The sequence below is a fragment of the Leuciscus leuciscus genome, assembly GCF_965113295.1.
Source record: "Leuciscus leuciscus genome assembly, chromosome: 6".
Lineage (NCBI taxonomy): Eukaryota > Metazoa > Chordata > Actinopteri > Cypriniformes > Leuciscidae > Leuciscus > Leuciscus leuciscus.
In genome coordinates, this window is record NC_138730.1 from 43,277,856 (window position 1) to 43,293,827 (window position 15,972).

Genomic DNA, 15,972 nt, shown 5'->3' on the forward strand with positions numbered 1-15,972 from the left:
ATACATGCAACAAAAATAAAATAAAATTGTAGATTGCTTTTTATATTTTGTCTAATGCTCAATTACAGTAACTATTCTATTTTTAAACTATGTCAGGCTTTACAGGGTTAATACTTAGTGGTGTTTGCCAAGTCAAACATTACTATTAGTGATATGAACACCCCTACAACTAAATCTAAAACATGATGTATGAATTAAGCGATAGAAACCTGCTGTCAATCAGTGCAGCTCAAGCTTTCCTTGTTGCATCACATCCATCACTTTGTACAGACTCAACAAGCAATGCATCTCTCCAAAGTAATGGAAGTGCTAAATAAACCTCTGCGGGTAAAGTGTGCCAGTCTAATTGATCTAGTTGAACTTCTATACCTCTATAAGAAAACAGAAAACCAGCATAAATGCTCTGGTGAGCTGAAGTGGTCTGAGTGCTCACGCTGTCACCTCGATGACAAGAGGAGCGATTCCCAGATGGAGAATTAGGAGATCATCATCTCTGTCTGAAATCCTCCAGCTCAGTGGGCCGTCACCTGTGGCGTGTGAGGGGGTGTCGCTCCTTAATTACGCTGATAATAGGACGATCATGCCCCCCCCCCCCCCCCCCTCTCTACAAAGACGCAGAAATCCCTGGACTTTTGAATCAGAATTGTGTGTCGCCAGAGTGAGGCAAGCAGACTGCAAACTCAGAAATCACACTCACACCTTCATGCTCCAGTGCTTTTCCTGATTATTCAGTTCATTTCTTATCTATATTTTTACATTTTATGAAAAAATAGTGGTCTTTCCCATGCAAACCCTCGACACCAAGATGTGTTCTGTGTAGTTGCCAGGGCAAATCTACGGGGTTAGTAGCCTATGGTATTGGGTGGCCGGTTGCATAAACTGCTTAGACTATTAGTCCAGTCATTTTATGAAAAAAGGTTGAACAAATTGCAACAGAAGCAGACTCAACTGATTTTGTATCCTCAATATGTCCTGAGTAAAGAAAAAAAAGCCCCCGAAGAATCCCATTAGGGGAAAGTTTCGAAAAAGACCCAAATATACCCTATTCATACTTTTTCTCACATGAATAGGGTAAAAAATGTAACCTTTAGATATCACCATGAAAATTACTGAGTTGATTACTTGCATCAAGACAAACAAAAAATGTATTACAAGTTTTTTGAAATGGTTTGTTAACATTGACAAACAGTGCATAATCTAATTACGTATGTGCTAATTTGCATAAATACCACAACAGATCTAAACATTGGGTATAGCCAGGTGAACATGTCTTGTTGAATCTTGTTGACACATAACAGTAAAATACTTAATGTTAAGGTCTGAATGGAACCCATTTAGGCTACCCATGAACATTAATACATAGAGGCAGGAAGAAGTACTTTAGAAACCAGCCTTTATTCATTTTTAAGAGATTGGGTTTGGGGCTGGGTCCGTGGGACTGTTTCTGGGGATTCACTTTTTATTTTGCCTACCTTTTGTCTTCTGTATTCTCCTTACCCTTGTCTCCTGTTCTTCCCTCAGACTCGTCCCCCAGAAACAGTCCCACGGACCCAGCCCCAAACCCAATCTCTTAAAAATGAATAAAGGCTGGTTTCTAAAGTACTTCTTCCTGCCTCTATGTATTAATGTTCATGGGTAGCCTAAATGGGTTCCATTCAGACCTTAACATTAAGTATTTTACTGTTATGTGTCAACAAGATTCAACAAGACATGTTCACCTGGCTATACCCAATGTTTAGATCTGTTGTGGTATTTATGCAAATTAGCACATACGTAATTAGATTATGCACCGTTTGTCCATGTTAACAAACCATTTAAAAAAACTTGTAATACATTTTTTGTTTGTCTTGATGCAAGTAATCAACTCAGTAATTTTCATGGTGATATCTAAAGGTTAAATTTTGTACCCTATATTCACGTAAGAAAAAGAATGAATAGGCGTATGAATAGGGTATATTTGGGTCTTTTTCAAAACTTTCCCCTAATGTGATTCTTCTGGGCTTTTTTTTTCTTTACTCAGGACATATTGAGGATACAAAATCAGTTGAGTCTGCTTCTGTTGCAATTTGTTCAAGGTTGACCCCCATTTTGGCTTAAAATGACTGGACTATATAGTCTTAGATTTATGAAAGGAAATGAATGTGAAAATATAAAAATTCCTATTTATGCAGTTGAGATTAACACAAAAAAAAAAAAAAGTTAAATTAAAAAGATGCACAAGGGTTAAATACTATCCCTTACACTAAAAACAGCTTAAATGGTTTTTGATTAAATGTAAAACACAATAATAACATTGGGTTAAAATATTACCCATGTATTTTTTAATAAAGAAAAATGAAAACAATTTTCTTTCCACTTTAAGATTTTTCATGCACCTGCATTTAGAGTGCATCTATGCTAAAGTATATCAATTTGCCCAGCTGTTTTCATTTATTTTATGGAAATCATCTTCAAATCAACAAAGCATCAGTGTCAGTATCCCATCATTTCATAACACGCTCAAGCGATCGCATCAGGTGGTCACAGCCCTCCGTGCGAGCATCTTTCTCCAGAAGCTGCACTCAGCTGTGGAATATAAGAAAAGAGCTCCCGATGATAGACATTTCCTCCAATTATTCTAAGGAGGTGAACGAGCAGTGAATTTGAGGAAGGGTGTGAGGATAGTCACCAGCTCTGCGTCTGATATCATGACACTGGCTGATTTGACCTGCTATTGAGTTCACTTTCCCTGCGTTAGAAAGAAGTCACTTCTTCCTCTCCATTGGGCTTGGTGAGCGATCGCTGTGCCATCTTAATTGCACCCAGACCAACAAACAATAAAGCCCTGCTCGCTTTGGACTGGCCCAGTCTGCGCACTCCCACACTGTTAGACTTTTCAAGGGTTTTTTACAGTAACTTACTGGCAACACTGTTGCCAGTAAGTTACTGTAATTAAGAGTTACAGTACCAAACCGTATTTCAGTTTTGTGTAATACAGTGCATTACTGTAAAAACGAAGCTAATCAGTACAGTGCATTACTGTAAAAACTAAGCTAATCAGTACACTACTGTAATTATTTTTATTTGTACTAAATATAAATTAGATTTGATAATTTTGATATATGATTAATTTTATTTTTATCCAACATAAGTACTACTTTCATACAAACCAATTAGACAAAGTTATCACAAAATACCATTTTTTTATTTAAAACATTTCATATCACAAAATAAACATGCCAATGCTGGAAATGATGTGTGAAATTTTTACACATTAATGGGTAAGTTTAGAGACAACATTTTTTGTGTTAATTTTAACTCATTCATTGTGTTAATGATTTTAACAAAGTAAATATGTCAGAGAGGTTAGCACAAAGATGTGTAAACGTGTTAAATTAACACATTATGTGCTGTCCTTCACTGCAAACATTTTTGAAAACATACATAAAATCATAAACAAAACATTAGCATTTGACTAAATGAATGTAGAGTCATTGGTTGTTTAGCTTATACAAGTATTATAATGAAATATCAACCATTACATTCATAAAACTGCAGAATATAAATACATTAAGCATTCAAAAAGGAAATGTCCAAAACAGGACAAAACACAGTTCTTTTCACAATACAAGACACATAACCCCACCTTAAAAATAATTTCACTTATTTCCAAAAATGTGTTGGATTCATGTACACTGGTGGCCAAAAGAAGTATTTAAGTGGCGTAATGTTTTTGAAAGAAGTCTCTTTGATGCTCAAGAAACATTTATTATTATTATCAATGTCTGACTGTCTACTCCATCTTTTCTACAGCATAGGAGTAAAAGTCATCATCAAAATAATCTTTAAAAAGCCAACACAATGTTTTTGTCCACCTTTGTGAATAAATGAACTTCTCCAAAGATTGGTTCCTGTTCAGAACTTGATTGACAACATCAGAGTGTTCCCTGGTCTGCATGTGTGCCCACAAACACAAATGTACTCAGTCCTTCAGAGGAGATCCCAGTTCCAAAACTATATGAGAGAGAGAGAGAGAGAGAGAGAGAGAGAGAGAGAGAGAGAGAGAGAGAGAGAGAGAGAGAGAGAGAGAGAGAGAGAGAGAGAGAGAGAGAGAGAGAATATTAGTGTCACATTATTTTTAACCTCCTTTTTTGTTAATTTTTATTATTATTTTCACAAAAACTTAAGAATATATATTTGTAAACAGCTTTTGTCAATAAGTAGCATACAAAAGAACTAAATTAAATTATGCCAGATTAAATTTTAATACTTACAAATCCTAAATTCTGTCCAAAAATGCTGAGATGCATAGAAAGAAGTTGAACGACTGAAATAGATGATTTTAGCCCATTTCAGCTTGTCTGCAGTGAAGGAGTACCTGTTTGAGACAAATACACAGTAAGATACATGCAAGAAATCACTGTGTGATGATCGTTCTCCTTCCTACAGTAGTTAACCCACCTGTGCGCTGATATTAGGACCTTCCTAGTCAGGTGGAACTGCAATGGTAGAGTCGCTGGCTAATAAAATATAAAAATAATGCAAAAATATAAACTTAAGTTGTTTAGAATGCTAGATTTGGTCTGAATGAATTAGTGAGAGTTTTACTGCAGTGCTTACCTGGATACATTTAATCTGGTGAGACTGAACAAAGACAATGGTCCATCTTCTGATTGGTTCATTTGCTGTGTAATAAAGTTAGACATAATGCAAAGGTCACTTATTTGATATAAAGTTAGCCAATTTTATAGAGATTTTATAAGATATTGTTAGCTACCTAGTCTGCACCAGTGGCTCAAAAGCAATTTTCACATAGTGTATGCTAATCATTTCAGCAAACTTATCTCAAAATATATCACAAATGGGCTGGCCTACCTCTGGAATCTTGCTAAGTCACTGGCGCGAATTGGCGCTTTGTTGCAGTTGCCTTTAAACACAAAAATGGAAGTAAATATTAAATTCCATTAAAAAAAAAAAAACTATAATATGGTATAGTTTGCAAACTAATGCTAAAACTATAAAGGTTCTCATCAGTAGGCCAACATTAGGATATAAACAGAATTTCACATTAGTTTATTCACATTTATTGTTAATGTAAACGCGTTGCTCGTTGGCATATTTTAACTCGACAATTCAATAATCTAACAAAGTGTGTAAAATGAAACGTTAGCTCAGTTTACCATGGTAAAGTTCGTTACCGCCATGTTGACGACGAGTAACGTTAGGCTAACGTTAACGTTATAACATACGTTAAACTGGGCACAATCCTGTCAACATACACAGAATATATATATATTTTTTTTACCTTGCTTGCTGATCTCTCTCTCGGTGAAGTGAATTCCGTCTCTTCCCCGGGCCAGACACGAACGTCGCGATCCAACAAAAGACAGACCCCATTACCTACACTGGATGTCTGTCTGACGCGACACGACAAATCCCAGACAGTGTAGTGATGCGCCGCGGCCGTTATATTTCAGACGTAGTCCGATACGAGTCCAAGCGCTCGCACTAGTTCTTACAAGGGATAAACAGGTTTGCATTTAAAGGTCCGGTCGCTTCAATGTGTCCAATATAGACAGCCTCTGGCTATTATAGCGTTGTAGACACGTGGTGTAAGGCAACAATTAGGAAATAAAAAGCACGGTGGAATGGTGCCAGCCAGAGAGGCAGTTACGTCAAATACAGTAGTATACAGCAAATTTAAAAAATACAGTAAGTCTCTGTATGTGGTGTTAGACGTCACAGAAAATTCCCATGATGCAATTGGAATCACAGTTATTTACTGTAAAGAGAAATAGCAGTATAATACTGGGGGATTTAAAGTAAATAACTGTAGAAATTACAGAAAAGTCTAACAGTGCAGATCAGCCCTCCTCATACTCTCTACTTTCTCTTTTACCTCCGATCTGCATTTCTTTCTGTCGATCCTCCTTTGATCTTCCCGTCCGCCTGCCCTCTTCCTTTCTGCACAGCTTGTCAGATGTGCAGATGTTTCACAGTTCTGTTCCTCTGTTCTGAGACGTGGCACGGCTGGTCAAGCTGCCTGAAACAGAGCATAATTGACAGGCTTCTCCTTGTTCGGAATGCAATTAGCAGTGGAGAACCAAACCCACCATCGCAGGCCACACACACACACACACACACACACACACACACACACACACACACACACACACACACACACACACACACACTACACCTGGCAGTTTTCACGAAGAAGACGATTTTTGGTAGAGCATTAGAAACAAAAATGCCAAGTTTCTGTTGTGACAACTATAGAGATAGAATGATAATCGATTTGAATAATAATATTTTACGATATTCTTACCTTACTAAACAATAACTCATTATTGTGGTTGTTTCTATAATATCGGGTTTATGAAAAAATGGCACCATTTGCTACGTCTCTAAATATGAGCCCCCGAACAACAAGATTCACAGAATAACTTATTTAATGTAATGTTTTTTGTTGGGTTTTTTTTCAAATAAAAAATGTGTAGATTACCCATTAAACATTATCAACTCAATTTGTGGAAAATTATTATTATTAAAATATAATAATAATAATACTTATTATTATTAATAATACTTATTATAACTTATTAATACTTATTATTATTATTATTTATTATTAATATTATTATTAATAAATCTTATTATTATTAGGCCTGTCAATGAAAAATTTGAAAATTTCAAAAACTTTTAACCTTTTATGTTCAAACCGGATTCAGACAATGATGGAGAGACTCAAGAAGAAGTGACAACATGTAGAAGCAACAGGACATTTTTGATTGGTTAGTTGATGAATTTATGTATCTTATGTGTAGTTATCTTCAAGTCATTGATTAGCATATTCTGTCTTGATAATCTATAAATCGTGTTCAGGGGGCGGGGTTTATGTAAATTCTAGGGTTTGTGATGTCACTAACCCGGGAGGAATGTCGTGTAGTCTCTACCAGCCGTTTGTTGTAGTCCTTAAAAAGTGATTTCTTTAAAAGCAAATATCTCCCTTTGCTTTGAACTTTGAGCGTTGTAACTTTGCAGATGTTGTTTATGCTCAAACAGCAACATTACACACTAACTAAAGTTAAGAAAGTGAAATCATAATCAACCACCCCTTTAATAATATACATAATAATAACCAGTATTGGTCGTGAAACACAATATCAGTTGAACTGATGAGAGCAGTTTAAAAAACTAGATCTAAAATAAAAATAACCTAGTATGAAAGTAAAAAGCTCCCCAAAGCTTCACAGTCCTGTATCTCTTCCTGGGTCAACATTTCATCCGGTAACGTTCGGCAGTTTTGAAATATATGCTGTTTAATGTTTGATGATCGCATTATTTTACAATGCTTCTATCGCTTGTTTCTGCGTAATAGCGCCGCTTATCTTATAACAGTGAAAACATGGATTGCCAGAAATTTGTCAACGCGTTGTGTCATAAATGATGGAAATGTCTGGCAATGGGGGGGCGGGAATTAAGTAGTTAACAAAAATGATTGGACACCATTGACCGCACCACTAGCATTCTAATGTAATATTAATGCTTCAGCTGTTTATGTAGAGCTGGAACATCGTCCTGACCAGCCTGCATCCTAATGTTCAAGTTTCCCTCTTGGCAGCACATCTTGACTCATTAGGCTCGAAGCCACAGGTAAATGCATTCTCATTAGCCTCTTTTCTAGCTCACCAACAAATCCAACGAACCCAAAAAAACATTGTGAGAGACATATTTGTCTGTACAAAACATTTGTTTGTGTTAGGTTATTTATACATGCTGTGTGTGCTTTCATTGCCTAGAACGGAAGATCCTGATGCTTGTAAGTAAGGTAAACACTTCATTATTAGGACACATTAATGAGACATCCTGTTCTATCAGGCTTAACTCGAAATGGTCATGTTGGACTTCATGAAAACTGCTGTATTTGTATGATTAAACAATGATTCTCAGCGCACGCAATCTCCTAAAACTTCTGGACCTTCAAACGTGATGAAAAGTGGATTGGTACCCAACATGCAACAGTTCAATTGAACCAATTAAGACATTCAAGTTTTGGTTTCTCTTGGTTCTGCCATTTTGTTAGATGGATTTCAGTTTGCTAGAACCACAGTTTAGCAGCTAGCACATGTATTATAAATAATTGCATTTGTCTATGATGTCATTTGCCAAATTCAAATATGCACATGCATGCAAATGAGACTGTCAGTGAATGATTTAGATTTCAGTGTGTTCCTCGCACAAAACCATCGTACAGCTTCAGAAGACGAAGAACACAAATCATTTGGACTAAATCACTTAATGGGGATTTTGGTCCTTTTAGTAGCTACGTTTATATGGACACCTTGGGCCCTATCTTGCACCCAGTGCAATTGACTTAGTCTACCGACTAGGGGTGTCAAAATTAATCGTTTCTACGATGCATCGCGATGCAGACGAGGACGATTCGGTATCGGTTCAGAAATAGACCATAACCGGTTATAATGTACTGACGCTTTTCTTACGTCATTTGTCGCGCACATGCTTTGTTGCGGTAGCATACAATGGCAGAGGGAGGTGAGACGCGAGTGAGAGAAAATTAAAAATGCTCCAACTACTTTAAAAGCCAACATCTGGGCACATTTCGGCTTTTATGAACAACGTGGTAAGCACGACCTGCAGAAGACACGCACTGTGTACGCTCATGTCACGCACAAATAGAATATGCAGGTAATACCACTAACTTGATAAACCACGTTAGCCGTTTTCACCCCGAGCTGTTATCGCCCGGCAGAGTCTGACTGCTTTAGAGTAAGTGGATGAGCTCCGTCACCCGAATCCGCAGCCAAAAACAAATCATCCACCCGCCCCAATAACTTTCTCTGATTTAAGTATCCGCACCCGATGGTCAAATTACAATTATTCTGTGTTGTTACGCGTGATTATAAATGGATGATCGTCACTTTCAACAGCGGACTCGGCGACGGTTGATGCGCGCATCTTTAATGGTAACATAATACACTGATGAATGAGCGCTGCTTTTAAATGAACATTTCTTTAAAACTAAATTTATTTGACAGATTTTCCTTTTCTTAGTGTCATAAACAAGCTTTAATCCCATGAAACTTAAACTGGAATGTCACTGTTTCTGTCACTGCAACTTCCCGAACAGGCGAGCACATGCGCGCACACATCACTTTTGAAGTAAAATTTTAAATTGAGGATGCGGTGCATCGTGATGCTTCGTGATATCGAATTGAACCGGATCGATGACATAATAATCATAATCGAACCGAACCGTGAGACCAGTGTCGGTTCACACCCCTACTACCGACGCATGTATCATTCCTATTTTGCACCCGCGCACAGCGGACTTTTCCCTCCACAGACGCACGTCAGTAAATTAGGAAATGAACTTGCGCTCCAGGGGGCGGTGCAGAGAAAAGAGGAGGTGTGTTCCGGCACAAACGTTCCCTGGTGCTATTTTGCAGGTTTCAAAAACAATTCCGCCACTGACCAGGAGAAACCTAGTCTAAAGTCAGTGGCGCGTTGCGCATGTTATTCATATGCTATTTTAAGGGCGCATGCTTGGCCATAATCAATGTAGCGTGTGCACAACGTGCATGCACTTTGCTTATCTCATCTACTCACAGACGCAGTAGTTCTCATTTTTAGAAAACAATACATTATTACATTGAACAATATTAACACACGAGGGAAATCATTGTTGTGTGAAGATGTGAAAAAATAGGCATAAATCTAGCTTACACATTTACCCAAATTTTTATACACCTGTTTAACCGAAGCTAATTTGGGTGTGTTTCTCCATCCCCAATGTCACTTCTCTGTGTTTTACGGCCCTGACGAGAACGTCAGTCTCCTCGGCTGTGAAACGCTCCTGGCGTGCGCCTGGCAAATCCGCCGTTATAATAGCAATCCGCCATGGAACAAGCGCGCCTGCTCTTAAAGGGAATGTGAGATGACGCTCTGATTGGTTTATTTCACGTTACGCCCAAACCACACCTATGAGTAATGAAGCTACTTCAAACTAACCCATTTTAGATTTGTGTCGGGCGCAAGAGTCATTTATCCCGCCGGTATAATAGCAACAGCGCCCAAGACCCGCCCACAAAGTTACTTGCATTTCGCGCTTGATACTTGCGTTTCAGATCGTTAAAATAGGTCCCCTTATGTTTCAATCGGAATGAAATCAATCCGATTGATGAATCCAAACACAGTATTTACATGAACGATAAATAAATAATTGGGTTGATGTGCGCGTTTATACGTCACAAGCTTAAAATCGGAAATTATTTTTTGACATGCGCACACTGGACAAATATACAGTTTCCCGCTGTTCGCGCATAATTCTGCTACTTTGGTTCTTTATTTGTTTTAAACAGCAGACTTAATATGTATCCGTCTCTGGTCATGATTTGGAGAGTGAACATATGAACCGTTTTGCCGTGCTGCTTATCATCACGCAGTAAAAATGCCCAAACCAGTCGTCTGTGGATGCGAATCCGAAACAAGGACTGGTGGGACGTTGTCCTGCTCCACTTCACAGTGAAAGGAGAAGTTTATAATGACGGGACACTCATTTATATGAAACTTTATTCAACAGGAAGAACAGCTCGTTCCGCGTGTCATTACGCTATTTCAACGTCATTGCACATGCGCAGTGCTTTCAGTTTCGGTTTTCAATCCGATCAAGTGTTTACATGTTCTCTTGATCGGATTACAAAAGGAATAAACCACCCCTTTCAATCCGATCGAAATTCCAATCGGATCGAGCTCAATCGGATCGATTAAGGTGTTTACATGAAGGTTTTTCAGTACGATTGAGCCGTCAATCCGATTATAAGGGTGCATGTAAACGCAGCTAGTGTTTGACAGAATTGTTAAGTAATTAGTCTTATTTATTTATTTATTTTATAATTTCTTAAAGCTACCTATAGATCTACATGTTTTCAGTTCATCATCGAGACTATTCCACAGTTTAATTGTCACTATATGCATTTGTTGTCTGGGAAAGAATATTGTTAATATTCTTAATAATACCCTTTGTGTTGGCAGAAAGAATGTCATATGGGTTTGGAAACACATGAGAGTAAGTAAAATGACAATTGTAGTTTTATTGGGTTAATTTTTTCTTTCCTAATGCTTCTAAACTGAAAGCATTCATTTTTCTCCCAGTCACTGTCCTTTTAAATACAAAGTGGCAACAGGCAGAAATATATACGAGAAAGACTGATCCTCTCATCTGACAGCACTTAACCAAAAACATTTTTTTAATCTATCAGGATGACAACTTTATGTGTAGAATTGTTTCAAACTGGACAAAACAGAGTCAGAATCAATGTCTCATGGTCGGCATTTGCATTGTTCTATAGCAATTGACTGAGAAAAACTGACACATCTAGCAAATCATTAAACAAACAAGTATCACTCTTAGGGCTCTATCTTGCACCCAGCGCAATTGACTTTGTACACCGACGCATGTATCATTCCTATTTTGCACCCGCGCACAGCGGACTTTTCCCTCCACAGACGCACGTCGGTAATTTAGGAAATGTACTTGTGCTCCCGGGGGCGGTTCAGCGCAAAGAGGAGGTGTGTTCCGGCACAAGCGTTCCCTGGTGCTATTTTGCAGGTTTCGAAAACAATTCCGCCACTGACCAGGAAAAACCTAGTCTAAAGTCAGTGGTGCGTTGCGCATGTTATTCATATGCTATTTTAAGGGCGCATGCTTGGCCATAATCAATGTAGAGTGTGCACAACGCGCATACACTTTGATTCTCTCATCTACACAGAAGCAGCAGTTCTCATTTTTAGAAAACCATACATTATTACAAGGAACAATATTAACACACGAGGGAAATCATTGTTGTGTCCATGAAGATGTGAAAAAATAGGCATAAATCTAGCTTACACATTTACCCAAATTATTATACGCCTGTTTAACCAAAGCTAATTTGGGTGGGTTTCTCCATCCCCAATGTCACTTCTCTGTGTTTTAAGGCCCTGACGAGAACGTCGGTCTCCTCGGCTGTGAACCGCTCCTGGCGTGCGTCTGGCAAATCCACCGTTATAATAGCAACAGCGCCCGAGACCCGCCCACAAAGTTACTTGCGTTTCGCGCTTGATACTTGCGTTTCAGATCGTTAAAATAGGGCCCTTAAAAATAAAGGTTCTTTCTTGCATCAATGGTTCCATAAAGAACCTTTAAGATCCATGGAACTTTTCCATTGCACAAAAGGCTCTTTATATTGAAAAAAAGGTTCTTTAGATTCTTAAAATGTTCTCTTTTTTTAGAACCATTGACTGAAAGGTTCTTTGGGGAACCAGTCATGGTTCTTCTATGATGTCGCTGTGAACATTTTTGGAACCTTTCTAGATGCACTTTTGAGTTGGTTTTGCATCTTTTCCCCACTACGAACTCACTGAAGTCACAGCAGCTTCTCTGCCAGAACGATAGACTCTAAAATCAAAGATGCTTGTAAAATATCCAGCACAAATACAGAAGCGCCAAGAATAAAAAGCATTTGACCTCACCCACACACCGTAGAGTGACCTCTGACCTTCAGCTTCAGGATGAAAATATTGTTTCCTGCCAATAGAACAAGAAAAGTTTACTCCAGTGTTCAGCTAACAGCTGACTGATCTTGTGCAATTGATTAATACTGTATCAAGCTCTTGGTATCAAGCAGTTAATATTATTTATCAATATTCATGCTGTTATTTATACTGTGATATGATGAACATTGTTTGCCTTTTCAAGAAACTCTGGGTCAGCCGGCATCTCCAGAAAGTGGATAAAAATCTATTTCAAACCGCAAAAAGATATTATGGAAAACGGCCTGAAAATGTTCATGAAGTGATTTTCAATAAAGCTGAAGTTATTTATTGCCAAATAATAATATGACTTAAGTTGATCACTATGCATTTCAAAGCTTAGTTGTCCGCACACAACACTGAAGCTTCTGTTGTTGCTTTCTTTATATAACTTCACTTGCTTTTTGTATATAACCCATTCATAATTTGAATAAAGTTTTATTTTTCATGCTGCTATGAACACAAGTATCAGAAGTGACAAGCATTAAAATGTGGGTTTTTTACAAACTTTATTACCAACTGTTCATTTGATCCTTTTAATGTAATATTTACATAAATGAACGATATCTGAAGGCTACATTTATTTCATATTTTTAATTTTCAAATAGGTAAAATGAAACCGTTACAATAGTGTTTGCTATAGTAAATTTAACCGTATAATAAAAAACAAAATAACAAAACAAAATAAAACTGTAAAGTTTTGGTATTGTAACCAACTTCTGAACGTTTGGTATCATATAACAGTTGCTATAAAACAGTTTACACTTTATTTTAATGTGACGTAGTTACATTGTACTTACTCAAATAAGTACTGAGTAATATTAACTAACTACATGTACTTACTATAAAGTTATGGTTAAGTTTGGTTTAGGGTTAGTCACTCTGTTATTACTATAGTAACTATAAATGTAACTATGTCACCTTAAAATAAAGTGTTACCAATGAAACTAGTAAGAATGTGAAAGTGTGCTTTAGGCAAGTTTAGATTCAAAAAGTGCACATAGTTGAAGAAACTCCCACACGTGATCTTGAGCTGTTTGTGAATTTTTCACATATTTTAATCTTTACCTGTTTCCTTGCGGCACATCCCACCGTAGGCATGAGTTTTCTAACACCATACTGTGCCGCACCTCTGGCATCCAGTGTAGACAGGTTATTACTACTGCAGAAATATAGAAGTATAAGTATATGCCATAGGCTAATTAATGATGTTTGCCCACTCAGTTTTTTTGACAAGTTTGACTTTTACGTTGAATTTACCACCAGCAGCTTTTTTACAGACAGAACACCCACTGTAAGCCAATAAATGTCCTGTTTCTGCTCCACGTTCTCCTGAAATCCTCATGTGTGTCCTCCCCAGTGGACATCCCCTCAGGAACAGCTGTTAGTGTGGAGGACAGGTCTCCCTGCGGACCGAACCTTCTCTGCAGAGTGAGAGACAGCGAGACAGCTTTCATCTGAGAGGCGTTAACCCGCGTCTAGAGGTCTAGAGGTCAGAAACCAGACAGATCTCTGTGTGTAAAAAACACACACATACCATCAGCATCCAATTCAAGCTGCTTTAACCATCAACAACCAGAGTTATTATCGTTAACTAAAACCAAAACCATAAAAAGTTTAATCAATTGAAATAAAAAAACATTAACTGGAATGTGTATATATATATATATATATATATATATATATATATATATATATATATATATATATGTATATATATATATAACGTAAACTTGTGGTAATGTACTGAAAATGACAAACACAACAAAATTATTAAGTTACTAAAACTTTAACTAAATAAAATACAGAAACAGAATCCATTTAATAAAAAATCTAATTCAAAATATTAACAAAAACTAAAATAAAATCACTAAACAGTCAACAAGTCTGTTGCAATTGCAAACAATTAAAGCATACATTTTTCAGATTTAAAACAGAAAATGTATTATTAAAATGTGTATTATTAAAGCCGATGTCACGTTTGGTTTTGGCTTTTGGTTCACGTTTATATTTTATGTCTTTTATTTTGAAATTCTCAGTCATGTTTCCTAGTTTCTTGTCATGTGACTTCCTTGCCCTCATGTGATCTTCCCTGTCTTATGTGTCATGTAATGATTGGTTGATCGTCTTTATTGTTCACAGTTGTTTCTTAATAGTCTTGTTGTCTAAATAGCCCTAATGTTTCCATTGTATCTTGTCTAGCTTCGTCAAAGTAACCTGCTGTTGATGAGTTTCCTATTTCATGTTTTGTGATCAAGTTAATGTCAAGTCAAGTTCACGTTTTTGGTAATAAAGAAACTGCACTTGGGTTCAGTAATGCTCGCCTCCAGTGGACCTGTGTTATAGTCGGCATGAAACAGAAGTTGCGATAGTCTTTTCCTCTTTATTGTGACGTATATCAGAGTGAAACGGCTTCTAGAACAAGGAAAAAAAAGGGTGGGGCTTGATTTTGTCCATGAGGAATTTACTGCATGGTTATTGGTCAATCTCATGTGAGTGACAGGTTGTCCCGCCGCATGCAAATAAAGCATAACAATTGCCATATGTTTCCACCGTTAATGCAATAAACCATTATGCAGAATGGTTTAGAAGTGCTCTGATCTGGCAGGCATTCGGCTCGGCTCGGCTCCGATCATCTAGCGCTGAGGCCCCAGCAGATTTTCCGTGATGGATGACTATAAATACTGGAGCTCCATCATAAACACCCTTCAGCAGCAGCGCGGCTCTCTTCTGACTCACTGAGATCTTTTAATAGCGTTAGCCTGCTGTCGAGGGCTGGTGGCTTCAGAACCCCACTCGTTTGATTAGCCACTTCACCCCGGACTGTTTCTTCACTCTTGATTCATACTGCGGTAATTCTGGTCAATCTGCAAATGATTTTTAGTCAGTTTAAGTCAGTGGGTATACTGTGTGTTGGCCTTACTTATGGCTTGCGATACTGCTCTGCTAAAAGACCATATTTAAACTGCTTGAGCTGGTCACCAGTTATATTGCTGGATTCAATATAAGGCACTTTCTTGCTGGTTAGTCTACTTGGCTATAGCAATAACCAGCTTCACCAGTCTGTACTAACAGACCATGCAGCGCTGCTCTTCTTTTTTAGTTAAGACCATCTTGCAATTTAACACTAGAAGTCCCAGAGTTTTTTAACCCTCCTTTAGCCAAGTGGATGCTAACTGGCCAGTCTTTTGGCTATCATTAGCATCAATTCATGTGTAAATGTGGTCATTACCTGAGCAATCTGCAGGGGGGTTGGGGGGGGGGGGGGGGGGTGTGTGAATGGTTGCTGGTGGCTTGTTTGTATGTGTGAGGGAGGGAGGGCTGCTAAAAGCAGAGAACTTGACTCGCTGCTGTTTCCTGCAGTATATTGCAACTAAACCTGACAAGTTTGGGATCAAG

At 37.8% G+C, this 15,972-nt stretch overlaps 1 long non-coding RNA gene across 3 annotated transcripts; it reads right to left on the minus strand.

Annotated features, from left to right (window-relative positions):
• Window positions 1-3,229: 3,229 nt before the first annotated feature.
• Window positions 3,230-5,258, minus strand: LOC309501235. Of its 3 annotated transcripts, none has more exons than XR_014206799.1 (4): window positions 4,855-5,258; window positions 4,441-4,664; window positions 4,254-4,357; window positions 3,230-3,993 (listed from the first exon to the last, which is right to left on the minus strand). It is a non-coding gene; the product is annotated as an uncharacterized lncRNA (long non-coding RNA). The 3 variants fall into 3 exon arrangements; XR_014206800.1 differs by having other exon boundaries at window positions 3,230-3,768; window positions 3,840-3,993; window positions 4,254-4,664; XR_014206801.1 differs by having other exon boundaries at window positions 4,254-4,664.
• Between the last annotated feature and the right edge of the window lie 10,714 nt (window positions 5,259-15,972).